The following is an 18,231-nucleotide window of genomic DNA, read 5'->3' on the forward strand; positions in this document are numbered from 1 at the left end:
GACTGTGAAGAAAATAGAATATCGGTTCAGTTTCTTGATAATACTCTGCGACAGAGAGGATACAAGAGTTAGAGAAACTGAAGGAAGGACTCTTTAATTCCGCTGCGTATACTGTAAGTATTCTATTCATTGTTTCTCTTTGAATTCAATTTTAGAAACATGTTTTAGGTTATCTCGTATTAATTTGTTTAATATTAGATATACATGAAAATAAATAAAGATCTTATATAAACCTTTCCCAACACTATACACTGCTATAGCAACTCACAGCTAGTGGTCAACTAAGTTTTAGGGGAATATCAGGCTCGTGGCATAAAAATGGCCACGTACCTGGGGAAGGCAAAAGTTGTGTTCAGATATTTTGAATTCTATGCTATAGAGCAAGTCCCCTGAGAACAAAATTCAAATGCAGACGCGTTTGCCAGGTTCGCTACAACCAGCGAGGCTGATACATTGAACATGGTCCCAGTAGATTTTCTATCAACCCCGAGTATCAGCGAGCCTGACGAGGAGGACGTATGCATGATCGGCTCACAACCAACCTAGATGACCCCAATAATTAACTACCTAAAAACCAGGAGTCTACCAGTAGAATGGAACGAGGCTCAAAAGTTAATGTATCAGATCCCAAGATACATTATTGTGGAAGGAAGGTTGTACCAAAGAGGGTATTCTATGCCATTACTTCGATGTGTAACTCCACCCGAGGCGAAGAAAATTTCGGAAGAAATTCATGAAGGATTTTGTGGAGACCACACTGGGGGGCATATTCTGTCCGAAAAGGTAGTAAGACAGGGGTATTACTAGCCCACAATCAAGGCAGACGCGTTTGAATATGTCAAACGATGTGATAAATGCCAGCGATTTGCCTCAATTCTGCGAGCTCCACCTACTGAGCTCACCATGTTGAGCTCCCCATGGCTGTTTGCAGTATGGGGGATCGACCTCATTGGCTCATTGCCAACTGGCAAAGGTGGAGCAAGGTACATTGTGGTCGCAGTCGATTATTTCACGAAATGGACCGAAGTTGAACCCTTGGCCACTATTACCTCGAAAAAAGTCTTAGACTTTGCTGTAAAAAATATCATCTGCCAATATGGGATGCCCCGAAAGATAGTATCGAACAATGGAACCCAGTTCGACAGTGATTTGTTTACCCATTTCTATGAAGAACATGGGATAATAAAAAGCTTCTCCTCCGTCACCCATCCCTAGTCAAATGGCTAGGTCGAAACAGTCAACAAAACCCTAAAGAAATCCAAAAAGAAAAGGTTAGAAGAGGCAAAGGGGAGGTGGCCTGAAGAATTACCTCAAGTTTTGTGGGCTTATCGAACCATAGCTCAGACTTCAACAGGGCATACTCCCTTCTCCCTAGCTTATGGATGCGAGGCCATGTTGCCTATTGAGGTCGAAATCCCTACAATCCGGAGCCATGCATACAATCAGGCCTCGAACCAATCCCAACTTGAAGAAATTCTAGACCTCATTGAAGAAAGACGAGATGAAGCCCAATTAAAAAATGTTGCATACCAGCAACAAGCTACTAGATACTTCTATAAGAGGGTTCAAGATAGAAAATTCAGATTTAGAGACCTGGTACTAAGGCATGTATTTTTTGATACACAAGACCCGTCTGCCAGAGTACTCGGACCTAACTGGGAAGGACCTTACCAGATAGAGTCTGTCATTCGACCTGGAGTGTATAAACTGGCGAGGTTGAACGAAGAGTTGGTTCCGCAAGCTTGGAATGGCGAACATCTATGACCTTATTATCAATAATGTAGGAATGGTGTTTTCATTCTAACCAAGCACGTTTAATTTGTCTGCTTTTTGTCAATAAAATGCTAAGTCTTGTTCAAAAGTTGTATTCTTTTTCAGTGTTGTATTTTTTGCAAATCCTCTCAATTCAATAACCTATGGTCACACTCATAGGATATAAAGGGGGCATCAGTGGTATATAATCATACCATAAGTTTGAAAAAATAAATAACATAGAATAAAAATGTCTGGATCATCAACCCGACATGAAAGTTTAAGTATACACGCAAACTAATATAGATATCTGGACTTAAGCCGACATAAAATTTTGTGTATACGTGAGCTAAAACTACCTGGACTTAATCAGGCATTAAAATTGTAAGTGTATGGAATAATAACCAAACACGCGAGCTAAAGTTGTCTGGACTTAAACAGATTGGAAAAATTTATAAGTGTATGGATTACAAACCAAACACGAGCTAAATTAGTTTGGAACAAACCAGCTAAAACTAATCGACAAGTAAGAAAGTTGGAATGTAAAATAAACCAACTACAAATTAAGTCGATTCTGAGGATGAAATTTTTTGCAGAATAACTTTCGACCTCACATCCTCGAGGACCTACTCGAGGATGAGAAGAAGTGACTAGAAAATCAAGATATAACTAAACTACTAAAATTACATACCAATTAAGTACTTTCGAGTACATAAGTAAGGTTCGACCTCGACATTAACAAAGTCGAACATGGATATTTCGAATAAACTGTGCATAAATGCATTGAAATTTGAGCCTAAATCCAAGAGATGTATTTGTACGGATAAACAAACAAAAGCAAGCCTTTAATATAACATGTTCAAAATATTTCGACCCAGAAATGTAAAGAATATATTAAGGCAAGATAGAAACAAAATCAAATGCATAAAAAGATTTTCGAGCCAGAAACTGTATGCATAAAGGTTAAATGTTAATACTTAGAAAAAAAATAGCTCTAAATCGAGCTGTGAATTTCCTTCATCCCAAGGGCACATATAAAGTAAATAAAATATTACAAAAATAATAAAGGGACGCAACCCATGACCTTGCCCTCACGGTGCAGGCATCTCCCCCTCAGCAGCTTCGGACGCTCTTGTCGTTTCTTTGGCCTAATCCTTGGCATCCTTTTCATCGAGGCAAGTCTACCACCTCTCAACGAATTTGGCCACGAGGGTGTCCAATAAACTAGTGTCAAGCTTAGGATTGTTGACCCAGATACGGTACATCGCCATGTCAATGGCGTGATCCTTCTTCTTCTTGAACTACTCAAGAAGGCGGGCCTTCTCACCTTCAATTATCTCGATGGTTGCCTTATTGTCCTCCTCTAGCTTGGTTTTGAGCTCCTGAAGTTCCCTGATTTTGGAGTCCTTCTCCTTGATCTCATAATTCTTGGCCTCGACTTCTTTTAGAGTCACTGCCACTGTTGACTCGAGGTCGGACACCTTTTGGGCGGACTCCAAGGTAGCCTCCAGCTTCGATTCGAGTTCGGACACCTTTAGCGTCGCAGCCTTGAGCTTATCTGGGAGCTTTAACTGGAGGTTCTTAGCCTCTTGAGCGTAGGCTCGGCTCACAGAAACTTCGTTATTCAACTTGAAGTTATGCTCAACAAAAGAAGTGAAATCATGTACACAAAAACAAATATTAGTTATTAAACATATAGGTTAAGTCTGTATAAGCAACGTTACAAAGTAAAATTACCTACCGAGGCAAAGAGCTCACTGCCCTTGTCGAAGATGGTGTTTGTGTCGCGACCGAAGGTGAGAAACTCCCATTGGGAAGCACTGAGATCGCTAAGACTTTGGCCGACTCAGGATAAGACTTCTGAGCCCAAACTGACTCCATATGATCCCATAGCTTGATCGATCACATATTCAGGGTCATAGGTCGAGATCAATGGAAGACGTTCCCGGGTGGGGACTTGTTTCTTTAGGGCCGGAGTAGGTTGTTGGGGAGCTTGGATCAAAGGAGGCAGGGGGTCTGCGGGCACCACCGACTCAACTTCAGTAGTGACCATGACCTCGGGTATAGGGTCGGAAGCCTAGCTCAGGCCTTGAATATCCGAGGGTTAAGGAATCACCTCAGATTTCTTCAAGACTTTAGAGGGACGCCCCCTCTTTGAGACGCCCTTGGGGGTTTGCTTCCCTTGGCTCCTGAACGACGATTGAGCAAGTTTTCCAAGTCAGAGTCCATATTGTCTTAAAAACACACAAGTTATAATTTAGTAATCGAGCCTAAGCCACTAAAAGAAGCAAGACTAAGGAGAAAAGAAACGTAACTAGTACTTTCTATTGAGCTTGAGCTCGGCGACCAAGAAATTCCCCTATCTTCTGAGGAGGCTGGGGGAGTCCCTTCTTTATAAGTAGGAGTTAGCCTCAAGAGGTCTATATATACATTGGTCTCATATTGAACGGAAACCCCGTCCTAGACCTCATTCAGACTGTACATGGTTTGAAATTGGCCTAACCAGCTATCAAACCTATGCACCCTATGATCTACCCAAGACCAAACGTAAAATTTATCCCTAGGATCCAGGAAGAGGATCAGGGTGTCGGGTTTGTGCTCAAGTAAAGAAAGGGACCACATATTGGAGTTGAGCACTACTTTACCTCCACTACCTGAGCTCAGCGAAGCCTCGTCTTGTGCTTCGTTTCGCAAGGCAGGCCGGTCATGTCGGCGACCTATAAGGGGACGAGCCTACGAGCTTGAAGATCTCCTTGGGGGGGGGGGGGGGGAGCTTGTCAGTGGGAAATGGCACATGATCCCACCTGTAGTCATTGTGGTAGGCTGGGTCGTCGGTTGATTGGTCTTCCTCCAAGAGGTCGCAGGCTCAAAGCCGATCTTCATGGAGAAGATACGACAGAGATCGCCGACCATAAGGCAATTGGAGCAGGGCTGCCTTATGCTCCCCCATCAAATCAGAGGGGGTGGGACAGTGGTAGTTACCTGTAGAAACAGTTTAACATCAGTATTTTGAACTTTGTGATTTAGTGAAAAGGAATAGGGGATAAGTTCAAGGGTACTTAGGAATGCGCTGGAAGGAGTAAAATTTTGAAGAAGCGAGGCTATCCTTCCAGAAGAAAATAAGCTTAAATTTTGGAGGATGGTTTAGCATATCCTCAAAAAGCTTCTTCTCCTTTGGATAGCTCGATAGGTAATAAAAACCATCTCCTCCCCGAGCTCGAGAGGGGTTGCCTTTGAGGCAAAAGAGATCAAATCTCTTGAGGTAAGGGTCATTCCCACCTTAGCTCGTGATACAACGACCTAAGGGCAGAGAGAAACCTGTAGGAATTGGTCTGGTGTTAGAAGGGAGCGAGTCCAACAAAGTCCAGAAAATCCTTAAAGTAAGATTTCAGAGGGAGCAGAGCCCCTGCCCTCATTTGCTCGCGACTCCATACAGCGAGCTTGACTTTACTATTGGGATTGCCATCTCTCGGGGTGAAGCAGCTCCGCTCGCTCGAAGTTGCAGGCCGACACATTAGAGTGCCTGAAAGCTTCAAGCCATGATAGGTTAGCAGATCGTATAACTGACTTATGGATGTGACTGAGCTCCAATAAGGCTCAGCCTCAAATAATTCCTCTCTTGAGGTAGGAATGGAAGCAACTTGTGAGGTGGAGGGGCAGTTTGAAGGATCTAACATCAATGAGAACGAAAGGACACCAGGCTCAAAAGTAACGGTAGCTCTAACTTTAGGATCGAGAGGGACAGGTCTGATCTCGGGATCTGGGTAGATTGCGACCGGGAATATTTTTCTCTTTTCCTCCTCGACCTCATCAATCTGGCGTCAAAAGTGGTCTCCGATGTCTTCTTGTTCGCACCTTTCTCGATACTCGCATATCAGGCGCTGGTTCTGAGTGAAGGGTGATTCGAAACTGGTAGTAGATGGAGAATAGGGGATTGCGAGCTCTGACCCCCACCGATTCTTAGAGTTCTGCGACATCTAGCAAGGAAGAAAAGGGTGAGAGCCACGCACGTAGAAAATCTCAGAAAAAATAGTTTTGGTGATTCGAGCTCGAATGTCCGAGATCATGAATATATCTTAATCGAGACTGAAATCTCGAAAAAGTAGGATGAGTTCGAAGGTAGCCCCAAACTATTGTAAAGTTTGGGCTTCAAGTGTGTATACACATGAGAAAGTGGGGAAATGGATAACGGTTTTAAGGATCCCATATTTTCGGGGATAAAGCTGACAGTTACCCGAAAAGGTGATATTTTTTAGATTTGTGCAGTTAAAGCCCTAAATAAAAACCCCTATTTCTTGGCTTACATGAAACACTAATCCTAACCAGGAAAACCCCATTGTCGCATTTTTTGCACTAAAGAATTTGGATTAAAAACCATGGTTCTGTTTATTATACAATATGTCGGATCAAAATAGGATGAGGATCAGAAAATTACATAGAATTGTTTGTGGATATGATGAGATCATTTATTGAAGTAGCAGAAACAAGAATGATTTCACAGAGCCGAACGTACTGGAATTACATTGTTTCTTCAGTTTAGAGAACATGCAAAAAAAGGGGGTGGGGGAAGAAGAGCTCATGTTCGTCTTTCTTTTTTCTGAAGGTTAAGATGAAAGTGACGAATAAGAGGAGGTGACTATATATGTCCCAGAGGGAGGACAAAGGTCGAACAAATCCGGACCATTGGTTTGATTTAAAATATGATATAACGGACGGGATTCAAATATGATGATGGCGAAAAATAGTTGGGATATGAAAAGATGTGGGCAAATGAAAAGAGTACTCAAGTACTCTGACTACGCAATCCATGGTTGATGCATGTCCACACTCGAGTGTGGTAGGTGGCTCAATTTTCAGAGGTAGGAGTTCAAAATTTTCCTTCTCATAAGATTCGAACTGATACTTTTGAGGGGACAAAATGTTACACCCATATTTCGAGAATGTAATTTTAGATCTTGAAAGTTAGGCTCATTAGGTGTAAGCTCGAAATAACCAAACTCGTCATATAATCATCATTAATGAGGAAATCAAGAAAACTTTTGCTAAATATTAAAACGACGGCATCAGAATTGGTGAGCTCTGAACTACGTGGTCTCGAAGGTGTTTCGAGGTTACAAGTCGAGCTCAAAGATACAATAACAAGGATTTAACACTTGTATAAATCCCCTGGTTCATCTTTTATCATCAGACAAGACGGTTCGAGCTCGGGCATTATGAGCTCGGAATGGATGATCTCGACAAAGTTACTTGTTAAGACCAAGGAAAACCGAGGTAGCAAGCTCGTGATGATTAGTCGATCTTGAACACATTCGATTATTTGAGGTCGATAGCCAGGTGTGAACATAGTTACTGTTAGAGAATCCCTATATCTAAGGGATTGATTGTAATCTGTTGTTAAATCCCAAGTATTATGGAATTTATACGCATATTATATAATTATATACATTTAATTGTATTTATTTTGTGATTCGAATAATAACTCCTCGAAATGTGAGGGGAGATATTCTAAAAATCAATCTATAAATAGATTGGAGCTATTCATTTGTAGGCGACCGAAAAATCCGTATTGGGAATACTCTGTTAAATTGCTTCCAAAAAGCTTTGAGAAAATTCTATAGTTGAATAACATCGACTCGTAGACTAGGAAGATTTTAACTGCTGAACGTCACTACAAGAAAAAATGCTTTTAATAAGACAAAAAATGTGTTATCAAAACATACCATAACACTTTTTGACGTGTTAAGACCGACTATGTTATCGTACGTCAGGGTACTTTACATAACATTTTATCATTGTTATACAGATCTATTATTATACTGTCAACGATAACACACTTTCTGTGTTATTGTAATAAATATATAAGTGTTTAATTATATTATTTATAGTCGATTATATAACACATTTCAATACTTATAAATTTGTGTTATACTACACTTTAGTATAACACATATTTTGGTTTATATAATGAAGTTTGCATAAAATAATTCTTTACTTATAAACAGTGTTATTGTAATAGATATTATAACACATTTTTCGTATTATTTTAATATTTAGATAAGTTTAAATTCTCATTATTTATTCATTTATATAACACTAATTTATTCTATTATATTTTTATTTTTTATTTATATAATTAAAATTAGCTTTCTAATATATACTAGCATCATCAAATGAATTTGATTTTCAAATAACAAAAAGTAAAAACATTCAACATTGTATTAACAATCCACAAATTAGTTTAAAACATTCAACATTGTCATCAACAACAAAATGTTCTTTAGTTATTCAAGGAGTCTTAAATATTCAACATATTGAAAAGTTACTACTTTCAGCACAAAATATTCTACAGCTGCCCAACCCAAAGCCTTCAAAATTAAGTATCCTTTTCTATTTCTCTTGTCACATCTGCAAAATAAATAAAGAAATATTTTATTGTTATTATCAAGCATCACAAATTAATTCAAGAAAAATGCTATGGAAATTATTTCCAAGAGAGGACACCACATACAAAATAATGAATTCACAACTACACCAAAGCAAACAAAGAAACCAAACACTAAATTATAAGACATTGGTTCTTTTTTGAGTATGAAAATGTACCTCTTAGAATAACTTTTTTAGAAGGCCATGCAACTGTGGAACCAATTGCTTCTTGTATTGTAAGCATCGCATTATTAGGATTAAAAAAGCTTTGGACATTTATGTTTGTTTTGTTTAAAAATTATCTGAAATCCCACAAATTTTTTTTATTTTTTTTTTATCATGAAGAAAATTGAACTTCATTGAACAAAACAGTCAATACAACTTGAGAGCCATACACTCAAGAACAAACACTCTGTACAGCCAACTAAAAAACTAGCACAGCCACTCTCTTAATTACATTGACGCTTCCTTATATTGATTTGCTCTTGTATAGAAATCTTCATATTTTTAACTAAGTATAGTCTGTATTTAACTATGTTCATTACTTCCTTAGCTAGGCTAGCAGCTGTAAAAGAATAACCATAAAAAAACATCTATTTATGTTCCTCCATATGCTGTAAATAACTGCTTCCACTACCATGTTCATGATTGAAGCCATTGCTCCAAGCCGATCCCTAGCCAGCCAGACACCCCTGCCACAAAAGTCATTGGGCCAAGCTTTGAATCCTAACTAGTCAAAGATGATATTAAGAATCTGCTTAGAGAGGCAGGATTCAAAGAAGAGGTGAGGGTGACTCTCAAGGTGGCTCCCACAGACAGGGCAAAACAGGTTTGTCACCTGAATATGTAACCGGGTTAAGTTATCCCTGGTTAGAAGCTGAGCATTAACCACTTGCCAAAGTAAAAACCTATGCTTAGGAAGGGTAAGCTTACACCAGACGACATGATAATAGTCCACTCATTGCTGATGTAAAGAGCTGTTGTAAAGCTTTGAGGGCTAAAATCTCCCAAGATAACCAGCAGCAAGAATCGCAGCATGACTATATTTTTCCTTTAAATGGCATACCTTCCTCCAATACCAGCTACAATCTCACTTCAGGGTATAATTCCAAAAGTTAAAACCTTTCAGATAAGTTGTGTTGATCCATTTTACCCATAAAATTTCATGCTTTACAGAGATAGCCCAAATATATTTAGCTAATATAGATCTATTCCACCTGGCTCCATCTCTAAAACCGAGACCTCCATAGGCTTTAGGAAGGCAAACCTTCTGCCAAGAAGCAAGATGCAGCTTACTTCTATGCCCAGAATTACCCCAAAGAAAGCTACAGCAAAGTTTCTCAATCTCCTTAATGATACTTTGAGGTAAAACAAAGATACTCATCCAGTAATTAAGAAGCCCGAATAGAACTGAGTGAATGAGTTGCATTCGGCCAGCAAAGGAAAGATGCCTGCTAGTCCAAGACTGAAGTCTCAATCTGATTTTCTGAAGAATAATTTCACAGTCTTCATGTCTCCATTTAGTTGGTCTCATAGGCACCCCAAGGAACTTAAGTGGAAAGGAACCTTCAGGGAGTTGAATCTCTTGAGCAATATGTATTCTCTCTGTGGCAGTGACACCTCCAAAAAATATATGAGATTTTGTAGAATTTAGAGAGAGCCCAGTAGCAGCACTAAATTCCACAAGAACCTCCTTAAGAATGCTAACAGCTGAATGAGTACCTTTACAAAATAAGATCAAATCATCCACAAAGCAAAGGTTTAGGAGCTTTAGGCTTTTGCACATAGGGTGATATCTGAAGGTAGAATTAAGAGCAGCTAATTGAAGGCTCCTTGTCAAATAATCCATTATAAGCACAAACAAAAGAGGAGACATAGGATCTCCTTGCCTCAGCCCCTTCTTGACTTTAAAATTGCCTTGAACTCTACCATTCATGAGCAAAGAGTAGGAAGTATTCCGCACACAAACCATAATCCCTCCTATAAATTTCATAGGAAAACAAAGAGCCCTTAATAGATCCTCTAGAAATGCCAATCTACTGTGTCATAAGCCTTACTTAGATCAATCTTGATTGCACATCTAGGTGAAGTAGAGGCCCTCCCATAGTTTTTGATAAGGTCCTGAAAAATCATGATATTATGAGCTACAGAACGACCCCTAATAAAGGCTCTTTGGTTCGGCTGAATGAGCTCAGGAAGAACTAAAGCCAATCTTGAACATAAAAGCTTGGCAATACATTTGTACAATGTAGAGCAACAAGCTCTAGGTCTGTAGTCTATAGCCCGGGATGGATTAGCCACCTTAGGGACCAGTGACAAGGTAGTTTCATGAAGTTCAGAAGGGAAGCTCCCTGTGTCAAAGCATTGACTGATGGCTGAGCAAACTTCATCCCCTATATCCTGCCAGACTGCCTTGAAAAAGCCTGAACCAAAACCATCAGGTCCTAGGGATTTTGTTATAGGAATACCAAATAAAGCATCACGGATTTCCTTACAAGAAAAAGGTTTTAAAAGCAGCAGTTGTTGATCAACTGAGAGCTTGGATCCCATCTCTATACACTAAAAATTTATCCTGCCAGTAGCAGAACTTGGGCTCCCCAGATAGCCTCTGAAATGCTCAAAAAAGTGAGAAACAACTTCAGGAAAATTATCTACTAAATTACCTTGATCTGTGATATAGGAAACAATACCATTTTCAGCTCTATGCTTCTTCAAATAAGCATGAAAAAAAGAAGTGTTCATATTTCCCTGCTTTAGCCAAGTTATTTAACTTCTTTGAGTTAAGAAATTGTGATACATTTTCTCCTGAACCGAAAAAGCTGCAGCAGCTACCTTCACAACTTCCAGAAAGCTATAGTCATGAGGGTGAGATTGAGCTTGAAGTTTAGCTTCTTGGTAATTCTCCTTAGCCTTGTGATAGCTCAACCCAATGTCACCAATATTTTCTCTGTTAAACCTTTTTAATCGATGCTTCAGCCTCAAAGTCTTTAAGGAGATTGCCCTTAAACCAGTAGTCTTTATAGGAATCCTCCGGCTGTGCATAACCACCTCATTGAAGTCAATATGCTCTGCCCAAAAATTGTAGAATCGGAACAGTTTCAAACCCAACTTCTCCATAGGCAAGAATCCCACAAAATTTTCACTGCTCTCATTTTTTTCCATCTTCATTTTCAAATTTGTCTTCATCTCTCTCTCTCAAAAAAAGAAAAAAAAAAAGAAGAGAACTCTATCTTCATACTCATTTGTTTTCTTCACCAAAGAATATATATTTATATTATGTATAAACTAAATAATATGTAGTCTCACAAAGTCTCTGTGTGTCAAAACCACTTAAGATAGATACTCCAATGTGTATTTAACTAAAGAAGAAAATGAAACTGTGTCCTCTCCTCTTTACATGCCAAGACTTAATCTGGCATCCCTAACCCTGTTATTGTAAATCTTTTTACTAGGCAACGAACACCCATACTGCTTTTGTCTGTGCATCCAACCAAATCAACTAGGACTTGTTAAAGACAAGGAAAATTCCAAAATCTCAACAGAATTTTTTTTTATATATTAACTGAACTTGAAGATGAGAAGAAAACCGTGGGATTAGCAATAGAAGGCTCAGAGATAAATCATGTTCACTCATTACTAAATCAAGTAGACTTGAAAAGAAAAGCTCAAAATAATGAATCTCCTTTACTCTATTCCAAATAACAGAGGTATGTTTTAGATAATGTGTATTTTAGGAACTAGTTGATTACCATAAAAACAGAGCAATTAGACTAAGAGACAAAAGGATTTGAATCATATCCTTGATCATGGGAGCTTTAATTTTTTCCTACGAAATAACAATTAAACAAAGCAACATTGTTAACTACTATTTTAAAATGTATATTGTTAACTGAGACTATGCATCTTTTCTATCTCCTCTACCTTTTCTCTGTCTCAAGACTTGTTCATATCTATGTACCTCCAACCACAACAACATTTACTAGCTCTCTTAGCTGGGAGCTCTTACCGTAGCACTGTACAAGTCCTGCTATGTTCTTCACTTTCTCAAGTCTTATTAGTCAAGAAACCACTACATCAGAGTTTAGAATAATAGAATTAAGATTTATCTTTTAGTACTTTCTAAGGAAAAATCACCTTAATAAGAAAAACCATAATTAATTTCTGAGTTACTTAGCAAACAAAAATCAAGAATTTATTGTGAGAATAACTGCAAGCTAAGAGTTTAACACAAGGCATCACCTTCCACAATCTACATTTTTCAGACAAAGCTCATATTTCTTGCTCTACTGCTTAAGTTGAGCTCTTATGTGAAATTGTACAAGTTTCCAAGTAACTTGGTTTCTCATATTTAAAAAAAGAAATGCTTGATGGTCTCCCTGTACCCATGCCCATTGATGTCAACTTTTTGGTACCGAAGTGTAAAGCCCTATTTCAAATGACAAAGTTGCTAAGTGGGCTATTGTTAATCCAAAATAACAACAACAAGAATAATAACTAGCCGTAATAATTGTAAAAAGAAAAAGGATTTTGGACACAGAATACTACAAACCTTGTATAAAAATATGTATTTATTTATATAGCCTTTATAATTTGATGTGTTATAAACTAGAACACATATAACTTATCGAAAATAACACATGAATATGCAGTAAAGATGTGCATAGGTAAATATATATTTATTAAATAAGCATATAACAACTTACTCAATAAAATTAAGATAGGTTTTAAGAAAAGTGAGCACTAAAGCTTAAGAATAGATCTTAATCTAATATAGTAGCAAGTTGAGATGAGGTGAGGTGAATTATCAACTATGGCTTCTGTTTTTTAATGGTTGAAAATAGGGGAAGTCTTATTTAGATTTGGAATACTAGTGCAGTCAAATATGATATTAATAACTCAGTTATTTTTCTTTTCATATTTTCTACAAAACTTGAAAAGGTCAAATGCAACATCCGGTTATTAGCTAATACAAACTTCATTGATACTTTTCATATTGGCTTCAATGAACTTTAACATATATATATATATTACTTATCACCTAAGAAAATTAGCATAGTTATTGATGATTGTTGCTTATTATGACCATGGAAATGTGTCCCTAAAGCTAATGTGGTGGGTGGGTCTTGGCAAGTCACACGATTAGTGCAAAATTGGGCTTATGGACAACAGTAGTTTATCGAATTGTGGAGCATATGTGTCTAGTGTGTGTGTATGTGTGTATAGTTTCTCCACCGATTGCCTATTATCATTTATATATATATGTATGTGTGTGTTGTATTCAATCATGGAAGAGTGTAGAGATTTCGGAAATAAGTAAAAGTTTGTAGAGTATCTTACAGTGGTATTGCTTGGAGTCAATCAATGAATTTTCAACTCTTCTCTTTTTAGTGACTCAACCTGTGTTTTCCAGATCTAGCCTTCCACTCTGTTTCTTTGATATTTATATATATATGTATATATGGCAACGCTCTAGAACAAATATAAGTTAAAAAAAAAATCTCTCTCACTTTTTTTTGTAGACTTTTATGAAAACAAAGATGGCATATAACTTTTGATCATATTCTCTTATTTTTGTATTCCCTTTTAATAAAGTCTTATATATCTCTCTCACTCACTCACTCAACTCATATCAATAATCCATAGTCATTTTCATATACAAGAGTTTGATGTAATTGACTAATGGGTTATCCATCCTATCAATGCTTACTATTTTAGAATATCTTATTATCCATCATCTTTGGCAGTAGTGTATATTTTCTTTCTTGACTTTTTTCTCAATGGACAACACAACAGATGCCATTCTACAAACAACCATAAGAAACGAATTGGTAGACTGCTCCGTCATAACTATGGCTCACAGAATCCCAACTGTCATGGACTGCACTAAGGTGCTTGCCATTAGTGATGGTCAGTACTAAACTTTTCTACTCAATTCAAAAAAATTTATACGTATATTCGGTGTTTATAAACTAAGGCAACACTTGAGATTTTGACAGGGTTGTTGGTGGCGTTTGACGAGCCAACTAACTCATAAAAAATGAGGGGTCACTTTTCGGTCAGCTGGTGAAGGAGTACTCGTCTCGAGCTACAAACACTGGCACTTATTTTGAGGGTTGATTGGTAGTTACAAGTGTGTTGAGTATTTTATTTTAGCCAAGTGAAGTTTTTTTAATATGATTTTGGTGGAGCAGCTAGTGGGTGTTTAGTTTTTGTTTTTATAGATTAACAAATGATTATTGTAATAATTTTTATTTTAAAAAAAATGTTGGATATTGTTAAACTTGGTCATAGACAAACCATGTGGTGTATTTCTTTATTTTAATTCTGTATTTTGGTTTGGCTCTCATAATATGGTTTGTGTTATACTCATGTTTAGTATTGATGATATAAATAAAAATTGCCAACTTGAGAAGTAGCATTTTTTATTGTGACAGTTACCAGCTGGTGATACTGCCATTTGAAGTATATTCTTGCATCATACAATATTTTAGAATGACCAACAACAAACTTAGAATAAAATTTGATGATATAATGTTTGCTTATATAATCATTCTATCTAATGAAATACAAAAAAAAAAAAAAACAAATCGGTTTACCTGCTTAATATATATAAATTGATGAGAAAAGTTAATATGATAATAAAAAAAGAAGAATACTTATGTCTCTGTCTCTTTCCTTCTTAAGATATTTTATTTTTTTTAAGAAAAAAAAATTCTTTCCTTTTGGCTTTCTTCTCTCACTTGTTTCTTACCCTCACTAATGTATTATTAGTTTGCAATTTGATTAAGGTTAGGATTATTAGAGGACTTGCCCAGTCATATATATAAGAACATAATTTTCATTTTCAAGACAGTGAAAACTGAGTCTAAGTCTAACCCACAAACACAAGAAAATGAAACAATTCTAAGGTAAGAAAATTATAAAGTCTCAATTAAAGAAACAACTCTTGGGTTTAATTTGGTTGGCATGGAATAATAATGTGGACAGAATAGCAATAGGGGATCAAAGAAAAAACAAAAATCCTGACTTGCCCATATTTCATCACATCGATCCAATTGGTACAAGACAAGATTTCAATTCTCAAGTGGATTTTTCCCACTATTCAATATGTTTTTGTTTACTTTATCCAAGAAACAAAGCACTTTTTTTTTAATGTTTTTATTTTTTATTTTTTTGATCGAAACTTTATTCAATATGCTCTGTCCTTGATATTGGTATCAACTTAGTTTTGAACTATTTTTTATTTGTTTCCATTATCCTGTGTTTTTTTATTTGACAATTTAGATGTGTTTGTTCCTCACTTGTATAAAAGTGATGATGTTGACATGGCTTTGATGATGATTAGATCTTTCGCAGAGTAGCAATCCTAAGATCAATTTTAGGTGACATATTTATTATAGGGGAGAAGAGAACTATAGAAAGCATATTGTTTATGTTCTGGACAACTATAGTGTTGTTCATAATAATGTACTGGGTCTTTGAATTTCAATCACTTCATGCTCATCTTTATCATCAACTTCTTCTTGTTTTTGTTTTACATGAGTCTTGTTCTTATTGTTGTTTATTCCCTCATTCTCTTTTCTTTTATACCGCTTCTGTTTGGTACTAGAATTTTCAAACGCATTTTATCGAACACTTAGAAAACAAAGCCTAGACTGCTCCTAGTTTCCTTCAAATCTGTCTGTAATAAAAAAAAATTGATAACAACATAATCAATTAATCTGTCTGTAAACATAACACTCATGTTATACTAACCAAATAAAAATCATCCACTAGATCAAGTTTTATTTTTTAATGGTGTAAAACTAGTGTGTAAATATGTGTTCATGAAACATATGTTAAAAAAACAAAAAAAAGTTGTTGAGAAAATAATTGATAATATAATTGTTGGCCATCTACTGGAGTGGGGTCTCTTTGCATTTATTTATTTTAAAGAGTCAATTTACTACAACTACATTATTGTCTTTTTCTCTTTTTAATTATTATGTCCTCTGTCTTTGCTTCTTATACATAAATGAAATCTGAAAACATAGATAGGCATTGAAATTCAAAGACCTAGTTTATGAACTTCATCCCTTTTCTATGAGACTAATTGTATTTAGTAGAAATAATATTTTATTAATAGAATTGTGAGAAGAGAAAGTTAGTTATACTATTTTTTGTCCAAAAATACATGTATAAAATGTACTAATTCAATCACAATTACTCTTTGACACTAGTTGTTTATATATGCTAGTCATAGTTTTATTTTCTACTGTATAAGAAAACTAGTTTTAGGATAATTCTATAGGCATCTTAATTTTTTCTCACTCTATTATAAACCTCTTCTAACATTTTAAAGTTTATTTTTTCTGTCTTAATTTTGCATCAAGTACTGTATTTTTATGTCTTAATTTTTTGTGTGAAGTTGGGACGTGAAAACTACCCTTGTTCACACCACAAGCAAGATATCTAACAATACAATCAAACCAATTCAAGCAAACACAACTTATTTGTAAGAAGATAATACATAATTCTAGATAAAAGCTGACATCATTTCCCATATAAAAGCTTACCTAACCATCTATCAATACCAAATAAAAAAATTCAAACAACACACAATAAGTTTTCTTCCTTATATCACCGCAACACACAAACAAATTTTCCAGTACCTACTTCTCTAAGACACACAAGTTTTCAACCTTTCGTTATCACCGCAGAACACAATTTTAATCTCGGAACCTACTTCTCTATGAATGAATATTTAAGAGATTCAAACTCCTCTAACATTTGTATAATATTAATAAAAGAGTTAAGAAAACATACTTCCGTACCTCTTGCAATTAATAATCAAATTAATTAACTTTGCAATGCTCCTTGCCAATTCAATTCACAACCTAAAGAATATAATCAATACCTAAAAGATTAATACAAAATTAAAATTAAATGATACAATAAAACCATAAAATTCATGAAATTACTTGTTACGAGTCTTAAAATCATAAACTATATTCATTAATGGTTCAAACTTAACATAAAGAAATATATTCCAACTCAAATGTCGAAAAAAATCAACATTTTCATAATCATCATCATTTTCGCTCATTCTATCTTAAATTCAGCTACTAAAATACTAAAATAAATAATATTTCAGCAACTTAAAAACAATATGTAACAAAAAAAATAACAGAGTAGCAGCCAAACATAAGACCTTTTATTGCTGGATAAGATAAAAGCAAAACAAACCTTTCAAGAATTTGATGAGCCGTGGAATGGATGCGCTTCAAATACTGCAATAGAACATGTACAATTATTTTATGCTGAGCAAAAGTTTTGAGAACTGAAAGTGGCAATTTAAGTAATTTTGTACAACCTGTTGGGAGATAACCAGGAATATTAGCATAGGCAGGCCAATTTCTACACAGCTAGCAAGCTACATACAGAACAAGGAAAAAAGAAAGCATTATTAAGGGCTTTTTAATAATGTTATGTTATGAAGACATAAAAGTAACAGAGTTTTCTGGACATTACAAGTGGGAATCCCCTTGCAAAGAGCCCAAGACCCACAACAGAAACCAGTGACACGATTATAATAGGACTAAATAAGCCATTTATGAAGAAATTTTTGCTCTTTTGGCTAGACTATACGCGGATATTTTTCTTTTCATAATGTAAAAATTTTATTGTCTTATTCTTTGTGGCATTCCTAATTTCTAATTCATGTTGATTACAACTTATAGTTTAGTCCCTTCACTTATCTTTTTTATTCTCTCTTTTGAATCTGAATATGATTCAAACCACTTCTAAAAAAATGTGACTGAAATTAATTGTATATTTATATAAATAATTTTTACATAAAACATAATTCATTATATGTATAGTTTCATGATTCCATCCTTGAAACAAAGAGTGCAATAAATATTAAATTTATAGACTTCAGCAATTGATGATTTTAGATTTTTATAATCTTTAAGAACAATAGACTTTTTTCTTTCTTCTTCTTTTCTTATTTGGTCTTATTGAATAAATGTAAAGTAAGTATAGACTTGGAAATATTTATCACATTAAATAGAAATA

General features: G+C 35.7%; 1 long non-coding RNA gene across 1 annotated transcript; it reads right to left on the reverse strand.

Annotated features, from left to right (window-relative positions):
* Positions 1–17,364: 17,364 nt before the first annotated feature.
* LOC133805369 (uncharacterized) lies at positions 17,365–17,762 on the reverse strand. Its single transcript, XR_009878944.1, has 3 exons — positions 17,686–17,762; positions 17,528–17,587; positions 17,365–17,444 (listed from the first exon to the last, which is right to left on the reverse strand). It is a non-coding gene; the product is annotated as an uncharacterized LOC133805369 (long non-coding RNA).
* Positions 17,763–18,231: the final 469 nt, after the last annotated feature.

Source organism: Humulus lupulus, chromosome X (genome assembly GCF_963169125.1).
Source record: "Humulus lupulus chromosome X, drHumLupu1.1, whole genome shotgun sequence".
Taxonomy (NCBI): domain Eukaryota; kingdom Viridiplantae; phylum Streptophyta; class Magnoliopsida; order Rosales; family Cannabaceae; genus Humulus; species Humulus lupulus.